The 16,132-nt window shown below is 46.2% G+C and overlaps 1 protein-coding gene across 1 annotated transcript in view; it reads right to left on the bottom strand.

Annotated features, from left to right (window-relative positions):
* AHDC1 (AT-hook DNA binding motif containing 1) overlaps positions 1–16,132 on the bottom strand; it is a 196,481-nt gene that overhangs the window by 69,866 nt on the left and 110,483 nt on the right.

Raw genomic sequence — 16,132 nt, 5'->3', positions numbered from 1 at the left:
ATACCCATTGCTGGAAACAGGAGGAGTGCTCAGCTCCCGCTTGTGGTGTCTGGTAGGTCACTGTGAAAACAGGATGCTGGAGTAGAGGGGCTGCTAGCCTGATCCAGCAGGCTGTTATGATGTTCACATTGGCACTCACAACAACAGTAGATATTCATTTGGGCTGAGAGGTGGATAGGAAGGAGTGTCTTCAGTCATCTTAATCAGGGGGGTGTTAATGGACCGTATGGGCAAAAAGTGTCCTTGCAGGCGTTTATCCTCTTTTTTCTTTTTTTAAAAGGAGACTTCTGGTGCAGGGTTGGTGGAATGAACCAGTCTGTATGTGTGCGTACAGGGGGAGAAACAAGATTCACAAACTGGAGTTGCTATGAGTGTGAGAAGAGTCATCTTCCTTAATACTCAGCATGTCACACAAAATATAGCAACAAGTGCCCAGGCATGCCTGCAAGTATGTTCTACACATCATTAACATCAGCAGTGGACACATGTTCTGGCAGATGTGTCACATTTTCCCTCCAGGTACAAAATACTACAATTTGAATGCCGGTAGAATGAGATTACCTCCATGCCAGAAAAGCAACCTTGATAGAAGGCTGAAAAACTGCACACAATGCATGAGGAGAAAATGTGTATTGATTGCACGGTGCATCGGTCTGGTGGAGTGGCCTGTAGAGGCCCCAGTGAGGACTTGCCTTCATGAACAGCTCAAGGGGTCAGAAACAGTGGGTCCAATTACAGCTTGCAAAGATTACACGTTCACCTCATTTGTATTGTTTACAAAGCTGACTGTGGACCCCAAAGAGCACTAGAACATTCAAACAACATTCAAGATCAGAGTGATTGCTACAGTGCTTGGCATACACAATCTCACATAGAGACACTCAAGGCCAGTGTGGTGTTGCAATAAGGAGTCTTGGACTAGGACCTGGGAGGCTAAGGATCAAATCTCCACTCAGCCATGAAACTCACTGAGTGACCCTGGGCCAGTCACCATTTCACCACCTCACAAGGTTGTTGTTGTGAGGACAATTAAAGGCAGGGAGAACCATGCATGCCACCTTGAGCTCCTAGGAAGAAATGTGGGATATAAGCATAACCATAAATAAATTGAGCATCAAACACCAAACTCAGTCTAGGCTGTTCGTTATCTGAAGTGCTGAATTTCATAAAGAGTAGAGAGTTCTTTCTTTTGCCAAGAGGCCATGATGGCAATTCCTTTTGCATTGAACACATGTGAGCACTTTCACCCACTCCCCAGCAATGTCAGTAGGAGCATATTATAAGTTTATATCACAAAACTGTAGAGTTGGAAGGGTCCCTGAGGGTCATCTAGTTCAATCCCCTGCAATGCAGGAATCACAGCTAAATAATCCCTGACAGAAAGCCACCCAACTTCTTGTTTAAAAGCCTCCAAGGAAGGAGAGCCCACCACCTTCCATGGTAATCTGTCCCATTTTTGAACTGCTCTAACCATCATAAAGTTATTCCTAATGATTAGTTGGACTCTGCTTTCTTATACTGTAATTTGAATCTACTAGTTCAGATGGAGCAGCAGAAAACAAGCGTGCTCCATCATCCATGTGACAGTCCTTCAGATATTTGAAGATTTCCATAATTCTGTTTAAACAACGCTTCATATCTCAACCCTCTTCCAATTTGGAGTGCAGGGTATCCGAGAACCAAAACAGATAAAACAGCCATGCAAATTTTTAAAAAGTTTAAGGGTGCTACTCTTGGGTGGGATTCAATCATATACCTGCAAATTCTCGCTGTGTAATTAAAGTTGGTTTGGTGCTCTTACGAAACAACCCTGTTCTCCCCCCACATAGGACTTTGTGCAAAGTGATGGGGAAATGCATTTTAAAGTGTGGAGTAGCAATTGCTTGGTGAAATACCATGTAAGCTCCCTGCAAACAAGCAGAATCATAGAATTGTAGAGTTAGAAGAGACCACCAGGTCATCTAGTCCAACACCCTGAAATGCAGGAATCTTTTGCCCAATGTGGAGCTCAAACCCACAACCCTGAGATTAAGAATCTCATGCTCTACTGACTGAGCTATCCCAGAGGTTCAGGTTCCATTCACATATATACACACATATATTTACACTGTCTAACCTCCCAACAAAGTTTGTGCAAGCAGATCAAGATGAATATGTCTAAAAAGGCCTGGAAGCAACCCAAAGTGAATTTTTTAAAACCTGCATTAAAACTACAATAAAAATACCAGCAACAATGCCAATAAAACCACACCCAGAAAATAATTGACCTCAGAGCCCCCAAACCTGGCCAAATAAAAAGGCCCCAAGCCTTCTTTTAAACATCTCTGTGGTATGGCCAGACTGAATGTCACTTGGAACAGAGTCTAGCCTAGAATTCCCCCTTGAAAAGAGAAAATTAGACACAGGTGAATGGAAGCAGTAAAGGTACCTTCCCCACACTCATTGTGCTTTGTGCTGTTTTCTGGAAAGGCCAACCTGGATGTGAGCAGCTTGGCATAATCAGAATCAGACCTGGCAGAGCTGCCAACACAGAACCTGACACTCAGCTGTTGCTAAAAGTGTTCCACCATACAAGGAAACCACAGCCCAAACCAGACATCCTAATCATCTTGCTCAATCACTGCACAAACCTCCTTTCCCCCCTCAGCTAAAGCATGCCCTGGACTCTTGCTCGGGGCTTCATTTCAGCTTTAAACTGCCGCATTTTAAGGAATGCTTTTGGAGCAGAAACCGATGGTGGTTCGGAACAAGGCAAGGGACTTATTACCAAGGAAGTGGGCTCTTGCTTCTGCAGGGAGGGAAAGTGGGTGGGATGCAAAAGGGGGGCAGGCGGCACAAGAGAAGCCATCTAAAAACTGTCTTTTAAGGGAGTTTCGAGATTGTGAATTCAGACTGAGCAATCCTGACATCAGAGTCCTACATGGGATACAGTTTCCACAGCAACCAGAGGTCAAAGGCCAAAGAGGGGAGCCAGCTCCTCCAGTCAGAATTCCAATTGTTAAGTCCCTGAATAAACAGCTGAAATCGCAGGGAAGGGGTGGGGGTGGGGGTGGCTAGAAAGCAGCTCAGTGTGGCCTTGTCAGCGAGATGTCACTAATTGTCTGCAGGAACAGCAAACTCTCAATTAACCCTTGCAGCACTGCTGCCAAGGAAAACCGCCGGGGAGTCTGCTCTCTGCACGGCAATTCAAAATGCACGCCACCCTACCCTTTCAAGGACTCCCGAAACAGCTTGCAACCTACAAAGGTAATTGGGGGTAAAGGTGTCTGTATTATAAATGTGTCTAGGGTCCTGTGCGTGCGTGTGCGCGCACAACGACATTTCACATGCAGCACAGACTTATATTCCTTCCGTTGTGCACTCGGAAGGCTGGTCACCTACAGAGAATGCGAAACCAGCTGGATATTTATGTTGTCCAAAGCTGCAACCTCCTGCTGTTTAAACAGGCAAAAGGCAGAAGTTTTCTGATGGGTTAGGCACAGGCCAATGGCATTCCTCCCTATGAGAAAGCCCCACCCACATTCTACTCTGAGAAATCTCAAAATTCCTCTCTCTCTGCACTGTAAATCAGCGTCGACAAATTGGCTTATTTTGCACTATGCAATCCACTTTGAAGGTTCAGGTTTTCAAATAAACAGAACTATTTCAGTTTAGAGCAAAGAACGTGGCCACAGAAAGATAGGGACATGGAATTTATAATTTGGGCTGTGTTTGAATGTAGTAGGGTCAGGACACAGTAGCAAAAGAAGGCAGGAAAACTATGCAGCAGGGGTACTGAAGCCTCAGCCTTCTCAATCAGCAAAGGTTCTGTCCAGGTCCATTAGAAGTTTTTCTTTGCAGCCATGAAGGATTTAAAACCTGCTTTCTTAAGGAAAGACAACAAAACCTGAGATAAGTGGGAGGCCAAATTCCATGGCAATGTATCACATTCTGGAGAGCTACTGGGAAGCCACTGTGTCTGAACAGAATACATGCAGACAATTCCGGAAGTAGTGTGCAACCACCCTGATGAGAAAATGCCAGCTCCCCTTTGCCCCAAAATTCCTTCAGAGCTTCCATTCCAAACAGGCAATGGAAGCTGGGAAAACAGAATCACAGGCCAGCTTAGAAAAAGAGGTTCTATAAAACTATGCCAGCCATCACCTACTGGTGCTATTAAATTGGTACAAATATTAGATCTGTTGTACATGTATGGGTCTTACTTATAGGTTTCGCATAGGGGCACCTGGTTGGCCACTGTGAGAACAGTGGGCCTCTATTCTGGTCCAGCAGGTCCTTTCTCATGTCCTTATGGAAGCAAACCCAGCTTCGTAACTGCTGATGTGTGTAAAAAATAGGTAAAGGACCCCTGGATGGTTAAGTCCAGTCAAAGACGACTATGGGGTTGCGGTGCTCATCTCACTTTCAGGCCGAGGGAGCTGGCGTTTGTCCACAGACAGTTTTCCGGGTCATGTGGCCAGCATGATTAAACCGCTTCTGGCACAACGGAACACCATGACGCAAACCAGAGCACACAGAAACATCGTTTACCTTCCCACATCAGTGGTACCTATTTACCTACTTGCACTGGCGTGCTTTCGAACTGCTAGGTTGGCAGGAGCTGGGAGAGAGCAACAGGATCTCCCTCCGTCACAGGGATTCGAACTGCCGACCTTCTGATTGGCAAGCTCAGTGTGTGTACAATGCATGTTTGTGGCATTCCAACTTCACATTATAAAGTGTACACATAAAGCATTCCATGTACAGCTATTGTGTGTACACACTGCAAAGTGGCAATTAGTGCCATAGCAAGGTCCACAGTCTGACCTTATACTCCCCATTTTAGAGTATGCAGGAGGGTATCTCTTCCACCATGGGATACATAACGTAAATGAGGAGCAGAAACAGAAGGAAAAGCATAAGGCAGGGATGGGGAACCTGTGCCCCTCCCATGTTGTTGGACTCCAACTTCCCTCAGCCCCACCCAACACGGTCAAATGATCAGTGATGGTGGATGCTGTAGTTCTGCAACATCTGAAGGCCACAAGTTACTCATTCCTGGCATAAAGCAGCACACACTATTTACAGCGAAGCTGACCATCACGAACACCTCCCCCCATTCAAGAAGCATGAGCACCACTATTGCACTAGGTGTCTCCTCCTTACAGGTATCAAGTGTAGTAGGCACTGTTTCGCTGGATAGCACCCATTCTAGGTAATACACTTCCTCAAGTGTGTGAAGCACTTCTGGAACTATTCCAGGGTGGTGCAGCCCCTTCCAAATGTGCAAAATTGTAATCTGAGGTGCAGTTGACAAGACTGCTTGCAATCTAGTCTGGCCCAGTTATTTAACCAAGGTATACACCACTTAACTAAAATAGTCTAGATAAACCATTTTATCACTGCAATGACCCATATGAGCCTAGAAGAAGCTGTGGTGTCAATCCAGGGCACTTGCTTGAAAAACTTCAGATTTACCCAGGAGGAATGGAACACAGAATCTGAATGCAAAGTTTAAACACAGTACACACCCACATAGCATTACCCACACAGTGTAACAAATAATGCTGCACGGTGTTATTTAAGCAAGCTTTTCACTGCCTTTGCTGGTTTTGGGGAGTGCATATTAGCCTTCGCAACCTGGTCTCCTCCAGAAGTCTTGGACATCAACCACAGCCAGCATGAGCAATGGCCTGGAATGATGGGTATCTAAAACATCTGGAGGACACCAGGTTTGGGGAAAGTGATGCAAATTATAAATACCATCATTTGGATTGCAAGCCTGTTTAAATTATTTTTTCCAACAATTTCTATACTGCTTAACCACTCTCATCTCTATGCGGTGTACAGGCGACCCAAAACAGTAACACTAAAAATGAGTTAAAATGATAACATGTTGGAATAAGGACCTGTCACACTGTACTGAATAAAACACTATGTATGTAGATGGCTCTAATAATAATAATAATAATTTGTACGTTGATTGTTTTCATGAGCTTTATTGTGAACCTTTTCATTGCATGTTGCCTAACAGCGGTTGCTTTCAAAATAACATTAGGCAAGATAGAAATTTTATAAGATCAACTACTCTAGTGGCTAACAATGAATCCTGTGGCAAGGCCTCATATGCTTTAATCCATGCACTGCGCCAAGAGCATTGTGGGACTGGTTCTGGTCTAGGTTCTGTTAGTGCCAAGTCATTATTCTCCTGACTCACACTGAGGTTGAAAAGATGGCACAAGCACATTTGGGAGCAGGATTGCATTCTTTTGATAAACAAATCTGTGCTCCAAGGCTCAAAGTCCAGGGGTGGGGAACCTGTAGGCCTCCCTCCCAGATGTTGTTGGACTCCCATCATCTCTGACCCCTGGCCATGCTGGCTGGGGTTGATGGGAGTTGGAGGTCAGCACCACCAGGAGGGCCATATAGTCCCCCAACTCTGCTCCAAGCTTGCCTGGAATCTGAGATCAGGTCAAAACCATTGCCTCCTAGGCAAAAGTGTTCTTTGGAAGCTACTCAAGAATTTCCTTATCTGTCAAGTAAGAACACTAATAGTGGGAAAAGCAGACAAGCCCCACACGTCAGGCAGGAGACCCTCAGCTACTGGGAACTCATCAAGACCTCTGGTCCTACTGCAGATTGCCTTGTGGGTTGTAGAAAAGAGAAGAAAGGAAGTTCTGGTCACAGTCACCCGCTAGGAGATAAAGGACCCTCCCTAGAAGAATATCAGAAAGGGCAGATCAGCCTGGCTCCAACTGGCTTGAAATGCCAGAAAGTTTGAGGGAGGGCAGGGCAGAGCAGGGTGTGCATCATCATTATCGCAAAAGATTAGGAACTAGGAGAGGGGAACCGGCTTCTCAGAAAGGCAGGTCATCCACCAATGTGTTATTTCTTTATTGCCTTTTCATTTCTTCCTCCAAGCTCAGGAAGGCAAGTAATCTTCCCTATCCCGATTTAATCCTCCCAACAAGCCAGTAGGGTAGTGACTGGGCCAAGGTCGCTCCATGTGCAGAAATTTGAACCCGGGCCTCCTTCAACACTCTTAACCGCTACACTAGGCTGCTAAGAATTCTTCACAAACTGTGCAGCTGCAGAGACATGTTGTGTGTGTAACAAGATGCACTCTCAGCTCATTGTGGAGCAAAAGGCTTGGCTTGTGCCTTGTGAAAACTTGGTGTGCAGAGAGATGGGCAGACTTCAGGCTTATAAGATCTAGTTTTTTGTTCTTTTTCTAGAACACCAGATCCACCAACCAGAGCCTGGTTCAAAAGACACACAGACACATACATTAGAAAATAAAATAAAAGGGTCCTCTGAGCAAACTCTGAGCCTAGAAATTTATTTCCTGCCCAAGAATAGTATGGAGCTCATAGTCCTTTCACACAAAAGAGCACTCCTAGTTACCGTATTTTTCGCTCTATAGGACGCACCTGACTGTAGGACGCACCTTGTTTTAGAGGGGGAGAACAAGGGGGGAAAAATCTCCCCCTCTCTGCTCAGCGCCCCTTCACCGAAGCGGCAGGAGAAACGGAGCCCCTTCCATTTCTCCTGCCGCTTCGCTGAAGGGGCGCTGTGCAGAGAGGGAGAGATTTTTTTTTCTTGTTCTCCCCCTCTAAAACAAGGTGTGTTCTGTGCATTCAAGGTGCGTTCACCCGAAGCCTCCAGAGCGCACCCTCCGGAGGCTTCAGGCGGCTACCTTGGAAGCCTGGAGAGCGAGAGGGGTCGCTGCGCACTGACCCCTCTCGCTCTCCAGGCTTCAGTGAAGGCAACCCGAAGCCTCAGGAGCACGGCGAGAGTTCCCGCTGGGCTCCGGAGGCTTCGGGTTCCTTTCGACCTGCTCTTTGAGGCTGGCGGGGGAAGCGCTGTTTGCAGCCTTTCCGCTGTTCCCCACCTTGTGGGGCTGGTGGTGGGGGGAAGCGCTGCTTTCCCCCACCACCAGCCCCAAAGACCAGGTCGGGGCGCAGCCTTCCCGCTGCCCCCCGAGCTTGTGGGGCTGGCGGTGGGGGGAAGTAGCGCTCTACGCTTCAGGGGCTTCATGTTGCTATCACTGAAGCCAAACAGCCTGCATTTGCTCCATAGGACGCACACACATTTCACCTTAATTTTTGGAGGGGAAAAAGTGCGTCCTATAGAGCAAATAATACGGTAACGTTCTTCCTTTCAGCAGCCTAATTTATGTGGGGAAGTCATCTCGCCACTTCTATTTTTAATCAACTGGTCATCAGAAACACTTACCAATCTAGTATTATTATTTATTAAATTTGTGCCCTTCATCTGTAGATCACAGGGCAGTTCATAACATAAAAATGCAAGATAAAACCCACAAAACACATAAAAATAAAAACAAAAACTAACCAATAATCCCCCCTCCCACAACATGTTTAAAAGGGCATTGGATGTCACCCAGCCAAAGGCCTGAAGAGAAATGTTTTCACCTGGCAGCTAAAGGTGCATAATGAAGGTGCCAGGCAAACCTCCCTAGGGAGAGCATTCCACAAATGGGGAGCCAGAGAAGGCCCGTTCTCGTGTTGCCATCCTCCAGACCACTCGATGAAAAAGGGCTTCTGAGGATGATCTCAGGGCCTGGGTAGGTTCATACTGCAAACCACCCAGTGATCAGCTAGCGGATCCTTATAGGATATATCTCCTGCCCACTCCACCCTAGCATCTGATACATACATCATTTTATTTGTATGCCACCCTTCCATAGATAAAAACATGCCCAAAGTGGATTACAGCATTTTAAAAAAAGTATTTGCAAACATAACGAAAGTAGTCATAAGCAAAAAAATAATACATCAAAGAGTACAAAACCAAATTGAAACAATTTCCACATAAACCATAACAAGATGTAAAATAAAGATAAAAAATAATAATAACAGGAACAATGGGGGGCGGGGTTTCAGCCGGAACTGACCGGAACTCTGTTCTGGCACCTCTCAGGTGGGCGCCATTGCCATTATAAGAGAGCAAGGGAGGTGTTGATGGCGAGTTCCGGCACCTCTTTTTCTACAAAAAATAGCACTGGCAATAATCCCATCCCTCTGCAACTCTCAGGAAACCCCCTGCAATGTAGCTCAATGAAAGGTTTCCAGAAGACAGAAACCAAAAACTATTGGGGTTAAGAAAGGAGGAATCACACCGGGGGTGGGAGGGTAAATTTCCCAAGGGACTTTTGTGAATGAAAAATGCTGGATCCCCCTTTTGCGTTCTCCACCTGACTCACAAACCTTCCTGGCAGCGTTTTCAAAGGAAGGGCAAGATCCATGGGACTGCTGGAATATCACATGGGGAGGGAGCCAGTTAGCAAGGTCCAGGGTCAATGAAAAAAGCTCTTGGCTCCGCTCACCCAGTCCGTGGCATGTTAGACCTTTTGTTCCTGCTCTGTGCATTTGGAGTGGCCTCTCCTTCTCCAGCTTTCGAAGCAAACACAGCAATTCTTTCCCCTCTCTAGTTCTCCCAGGGCCTGAACGATGCAAAGGGTGGAGAATGGCGGTGCCATGAGTAAGCAAGGGTGGAGAGTAAAAAGGGGAATGAATTCCCTGGGGAAGGGGGGACTGGGAGAGGCCTTTTGCCCAGCTCCTTGAAAGGGCAGCTTCCTCAGTCTTTGCTTGCCCTTGCAGAGCTAAGGGCACTCTCACTCTCTGAACGCCCCTTGCAACACAGAAGCATATGGTTTGAGCTATGGGGCCTTTTGCCCCAATGGCTTACAACGCTGATAACGAATCTGCCAGGTGGAGGACTGCTTTAATTAGACCAAAGGAGTTTGATTGTCTCGTTTTATTTCTGCCAAGGGTCTCTGATCTAAGGATGGCTTCGTTTGACCAAGATCATGCAAATAATAAAATGCAAGAGGCGTGCTTCTGAACATGAATGGAGTGCCATTCCCTCACCTACTGAGCACACTTGCGCAAGCTGGAAACGTGGCTTCCAGAACAGCTCTGAGATGTCTTGTTTCAGACAACAACGAAGAATAACAAAGACGAACAAAGTCTGGAGGGGTCCTTATCACTGTTAGCTTTTTTGGCCTACAACCACCCCTAGAAGCTGCTGTTTGGGGAGATGAGCAGGATGGACGAAAGATTCAATTCGCCTGTGGTGCTTCTTTGTGCATTGGGACTGCACTCCCATGTGCTACTGTGGGAAGGAAAGCACAGATTTTGCGTGCAAAGCCAAGGCAGCAGTGCTTCCTGCGCAGGGGTGCCAACTTGAATAAAACGGGGGGGGGGGGAGTAAGTCCCACCCCTCATAATCGATCACATGACACGGTGCATGCAAACTGTTTGAATGGCAATGCCCATCAACCTGGGGAGGGGACCGGCCTCCTCAAATATTTTATTGGGTGGGGGTGAAGGAACCTCAGACCCTTGGGAGTGAGCTCCTAGTTCGTGCAGACTGAAGTCACTTCAGATAGCAAAAGGCAAACGTCCTTACCCTGCACCCAGGCCACCACTTAGTACTTTCCCACAGTGCTCAAAGCATTGCCCATATATTATCTCACTCATCTCTTCCAACCACCATGCATTAGCCCCATATTGCTGGTGGGTGGTGAGATTTGGACTTGCCCGAGGCCTCCTTTTGAGGTTACAGCTGAGGAGATTTGAGGCAGCGATTTCCTGACTCATAGCTCATTCTCTAGAACAGGCTTCCTCAACCTTGGGCCTCCAGATGTTTTGGGCCTACAACTCCCATGATCCCTAGCTAGCAGGACCAGTGGTCAGGGATGATGGGAATTGTAGTCTCAAAACATCTGGAGGCCCAAGGTTGAGGAAGCCTGCTCTAGAATGTCTAACCTGGAGAAAAGAAGACGGAGAGGTGATATGATAGCCATCTTCAAATAACTGAAGGTCTGTCACCTAGAAAATGAAGCAAGCTTATTTTTTGCTGCTCTAGGGGGCAGCACCCAAACCAATGGATTCAAGTTGCAAAAACAGAGATTCTGGTTAAATGTTAGGAAGGATTTTCTGATGGCAAGAGCTGTTCGACAGTGGGATGGAATACCTTGGAAGGTGATGGGCTTTCCTTCACTGGAGGTTTTAAGCAGAGGATGGGTGGCTACCTGCCAGTGATTTATTTAGCTGTGATTCTTGCATTGTAGGGGGTTGGGACTCTTGGGACTCTCCCAACTCTACCAATTATTCTGGTATTCTTCTCTATGCAAACAGTTTGCATTGGATTGTTGTTGTTATTGTTGTTGGCTTTGGGGGAAGAGTCACACTTCTATCCTGCCCTTCATCTAAAGGAACTTGGGTCGGCATACCTGGGCTTATCTGTTTGAATAACTAAAACCAGCTATTTGAGGTAGATTATGATAAGTGTACCTTGTTCAAGGTCACCCAGCAAGGATTTAGGATTGTTAAAAGGGCTGAACCCAAAAGGGTAACGTGCCACTTTTTGCAAACGTTTAAGCTCCCAATGAAAAGTGACCCCTTACGCCCTGCATTCTTTTCAGAGGGAGCCAGGATGCTCCTAAAAGTGTTGCTGCTCGGCTTCTCCACCCAGGGGCGGGGAAGGGGCATGGCAACGCCATGCACAGGAACATCTCCCTCTTGCTAGTGGTAGAAGCACTGAGGTCAGCGGAGCCTGAAGCAGACACTTTACCCCGCCTCATGGGCAGGCCGGCTCTGACCAGATTGCACTGTAAGGCATAAGGCAGCTTCCTATGTGCTATGGGGAGAGCCTTCTTGATGGTGGCACCCTGGCTATGCCATAGTTTCTTCACACAAGCTCACTTCGCACCTTATCTTTTTGGTACTAGGTGCAGATCTTTTTATGCATTTAAATAAATATCCTTTGAACAACGTGTGTTATTTAAAGAAAGCTTTCAAGGTCTGAGTAACGCTTCACTGTATAAAGTGAACTGTTAATTGGTTTCATTCTTCTGCTGCTAGGAATGAAAGTCTGAAGGCTAAACACACCAGAAAGCTTTGGATTCCCATAATGCCTGAACCAACCCATGGTTTCTAGCCAACCAGAAGCCATTATACGTTGCTGGCCTGCTGATTATAGGTTGTTGGAGGGCAAAACGAATACAAAAACAACTTGATCCCTGTCTGGTTCAGTTATAATGGGGAGCCAAGGCTTCCTGGTTGTTTATACTGCCTAGAATGACTGGCAGCATGCACCACCACTCTTCCCTTTTCACAATAAACCTACTGAAGAACTCCTTTAAAGTGGAGTTCTTTATCCCAGTATGTATTAGACTTGAAATTATTTTTACATTATGAAACTGTTTTTGTTTTTTATATAAATGAAATTGTTTTTAATTGCTGATATTTTTACTGTGTGGCATTTTATGGGAAGCAATTCACAAATGGAATCAAATAAATAAATGCATGTGGTTTAATGGCCTTGCAATACTGGGCAGAAGACTCCCGGGACGCCCTCTCAATTTGACCATCCCACCATGTGCCACATAAAGGGGGCCACTGATGTTTTTTTTTGCTCAAGCCTCCTTCTGAGTTTCTCTAGCTTTCAGCCTGAGGACCTTTAAAAACAGCCATGCCCAGAGGCAGTGATCAGCAAGCGCTCCAGAGGCACTTCTTATGTTTTGAATTTCTGAGCTCTATGTGTGGTTTACAAGGAGTAGTGAGGAAGGGCAGGGATAAGAAAGGAAGAGGGGAAAGAATAGTATGTCTGAATCTAAACTACGGGTTTATTTACCTTGCGGGCAAGAAACTTCTGCCAAATTCAGGATGGATGGTTCCATAGAAGGGCACTGCTATCTCAGTCTCAAGGCTGAAGCCAAGGCGCATGGGAATAAGTAACAAATGGTGGAAGTAGGCAGAGGTGCTGCCCTCTTGTGGTCACACTGACACTGTTTATAAAGCTTGCACATTATTGGTTCTGTGTTCTCTCATTTAGGCATATGAAGGCAAGGCATCCCTCACAGCTAGCACAAAGGAGAGCACAAGGCCAGCTTCTGCTCGAAGTTATTTGAGCCCGGCTGTGACTCCACCTAAGGCAGGGAGTTTACGCTCAAACCACTGGACAGCTGCACAAAATCATTTGGAGGTTTAGGGAAGTTTTGGGCTTCGCAAACATGACAGAAGGTGAAGTGAATCATGCTTCTTTTGTGTCTGTGCTGTGTAAGAAATGAAATGGGCATGAGATTCTCATGACATCCAGCGTTCATGCATCTTTCCATAGTTGAATTGCACCCACAAGGCAAAAATAGAAGGGATACAGATTGAAAATATATGGGATTTATAAACAAAAGCAAAAACCATAGTGGATTTCAAAAGCCTGCCCTGTTCAAAAATCCCACAAAACAGAGGCACACCAAAAATTTGGCAACTACAGCACAAGTTACCTGCTACTGTGCAGAACAGATCCGTTACTGATGCAGATCTGGGGAAACAGGTGACAATCTATTCTTCATAGGCTGCATTAAGCATCACAAACTTGTGGCCAACCCACTTCCAAGATTCCCATCATGGTGGCCAGAACTCACCTGGCTCTTGCTTGCAACAACTTGGATTTGTCAAGTAACAATAAAGCAAATGCTCTGGACTCTAGAGCAGCCTCCCCAACTTGAGTCCCCAGATGTTGTTCAACTGCAAGCCCCATCATCCCCAGCCAGCACAGCCAATTATCAGGGATGATGGGAAGTATGGTCCAATAAAATAAGGGAACCCAGGGTTGGCAAGGCTACTCTAGAACAGGTGGCAAAGCTGCAGCCCTACAGATGTCATTGGGTTCCAACTCCCATCATCCTCAGTCAGCACAGCAAATGGTCAGGAATAACAGGAGTTGTAGTCCAACAACATCTAGAGGACTAGAGCTTCCCCAACCCTGCTCTAGAGCATTACAATCACACACAAAAACCTGAGTCTAAGAGCGAAGTCACTACATCCAAAGCTCAGAGGGTATGCGGTCCAAGCAGACATGACCCTGTAGCATCTCTTTAAAAGTTTTGAAACCCTATGGTGGTGTTTGCCTCCCTCCCCCCGAATTTGTGCACACGCATCAGTGCTAAAAGGACTGATGGGAGGAACAGTTGAGGTCACCAAGTGTTGCTAGGCTGAAACCAAAAACAGAGAAGCATAAGCACACTTCTGCATGATACTGAAGTGTCTGTCTCCCTGTGGCTTTGTCACAACAGAGGGCACCTTCCCACTAAACCTGCTCCTAAAGGAGTGCTTCCAACATCAAGTGGGGACATAAATGTACATGGTTTCTCTTCCATGCACACATGCAGTGGGAGGGTTGGTGTATCTGCAAAACACATGCTGACATGGAAAATATCCCAGGTTCAATTCCTGGCATCTCCAGGAAAGCACAGGGGAGTCCTGCAGAGGGCTACTGCCAGTCAGTGTTGATAACACTGAGACAGATGGGTCAATGGTCTGACTTGGTATGATAGTTTCCTATGTTCATCCAGTCCCCGGAAAGCACACAGGAAAGCAATGCCTGCACTGATCCTTCCAGGAGGTTGTTTGGCTGAGTTAAGCATATTTAGAGCTTTTTAATTATTTTTTAATAAATCAGCCATCTAAATCATCTTTGCTGCTTCTTGCTGTGAATCTGAGAAGCTCACTGAGCGTAGTATGCCAAAGGAGGGGAGGAAGAGCTTGTCTCAGGGCTCATTTCCTCTCACCCACCTACCTGATTCGTATGGAGCTACTTCTAAAAAGCATGTGGCCAAAACACTCGCTCACAGTGGCCTTTTGTTTAGGCTCCCCCATCCGGATATGCTGGATAGGGTTGTGCATCCCAGACCCACCTCCTTCCTGCAAATCTGCCCTGAGCTGATGGAGAGACCAGATGCAAGGAAGCAGCAGTGAGGGTGAAAGATGGGCAGAGTTCTAGAGGTGTGGAAGGCCCGCCTTTCTTCAGCTATTTGTGTTAATAACAGTGACACGCTCTCTTTCTCTCAAATATATTGCCTAACACCAGGACAGACAAAAAGATTATCAAGTACATGGCTGGAATACAACAATAGCAACTGGTCCATTGTGGCAAATGGGGCACTGCCCCACTGAACTCACATCTGCCTTCAGCCAGTCCCCATCTGCCTTCCTTCTTACTTTCAACTAGACCAAGGGGTGGCACTGGCTATCCCCTTCCTCCTCCTTAGACTCTATAGAACTCAACATGGAGCAAGACAAAACTAAAATTGGCCAGCTGCCATTGGATGTAGCTCCACCTACTTTTCACCTCCCTACTTTCTGCCCTACCCATGCCAATGGACACCAGTCATGGCTAGAACAGAGCAGTCAAGTCAAGGGGGTACAGGCTGGGACCACGTCATGCTCAGATTCATGTGAGTGGCATCCACAAGCACTCCTGTGGAGAGCTGCGCTGTTTACTTCTTCTGGTAGGCAGGAACCCACTAGTGGGGTGCAGTCTGATCTAAGACAAATTGCAGCAGCAGCAGTAGCTCAACAGAAATATGTGGTATAAAATGAAGAATCATGTCCTGAAATGAGTGTTAGGAGTAAACATGAATGCCCTGGATCTGAAAAGGTTGAAGACTCTTGGTTTACAATCATCCATTGGAGTAATCCACTGAGGAAACTTTTGATCAAAGGGAATCGCTGCATATTTCAGGGAAGCAGGTTTTTGTTTGTTTGTTTGTTTAAATACACATACATACTCCTCCTGTTTTCCCACCAATAACCTTCCCACTCCTCCCTGACTACTGGGGCCATGGTGACTGAAGCTGTAGGGCCACAAGTTTCCCATCTATGTGCAAGTATGCACAGGGCTCACAATGGCTGGAAAGGGGACCACTGGAAGAGAGGCAGGTAGGTATACCATCACACCTGAGAATAGAACCTCGCACTCTCACAAAATGGGAGCAGAGATAGTTTCTTTGTAATTTTGGGTGCAGAATTACAGCTAGCCTGCTTCAGCATGCTGTTCCTCTTACATTTAAGGCAACAGTGTCTTATTAAATGACAAAGAAAATTTCCTTCTGAACTATCGTTTTTATTTATACTTGGATCCATGCAAATGTAATCAATTAACCAATCAATTAAAATTCATACAATTAGCTACAGTTTCTTTAATAGGGTGACAGACCTATTTTTAAGCAGCGAAAAACATCTTTACTCCCACATCTGGGTCCATAACCCTTTCCAGGTGCAAGGAGCTCTCAACAAGGGGGAGCTTTCAAACACACAGTCCCTGGTGGCACAGTCCAAGGAAG

The sequence above is a fragment of the Podarcis tiliguerta genome, assembly GCF_965153285.1.
Source record: "Podarcis tiliguerta genome assembly, chromosome: 8".
NCBI lineage: Eukaryota > Metazoa > Chordata > Lepidosauria > Squamata > Lacertidae > Podarcis > Podarcis tiliguerta.
The sequence above is the reverse complement of the archived record's forward strand: the minus strand, read 5'-3'. Positions and strand labels throughout refer to the sequence as shown.